We start from the raw sequence: 205 nt of genomic DNA, 5'->3' as shown, positions 1-205 counted from the left end.
CAGAGAGGGTTGGAGGTGAGCCCGAGAGTTACCCTAGCAAGGCCGTGACCTCCTCGCCGCACAGCCCACCAGAAACGCGTTCGCCTGGCTGCAGGGTGCTAGGCAGCGCAGCACATCCCTCCGGGCACGGGGCGGCGTTACCCGGTCCTGGATCTCGGAGCATCAATGTTTGGTTTCTGCCCGCGCAGCCGACCTGGGCTGGGCG

The sequence above is a fragment of the Eurypyga helias genome, unplaced genomic scaffold, assembly GCF_000690775.1.
Source record: "Eurypyga helias isolate BGI_N326 unplaced genomic scaffold, ASM69077v1 scaffold28538, whole genome shotgun sequence".
NCBI classification, from domain to species: domain Eukaryota; kingdom Metazoa; phylum Chordata; class Aves; order Eurypygiformes; family Eurypygidae; genus Eurypyga; species Eurypyga helias.
The sequence above is the reverse complement of the archived record's forward strand: the minus strand, read 5'-3'. Positions refer to the sequence as shown.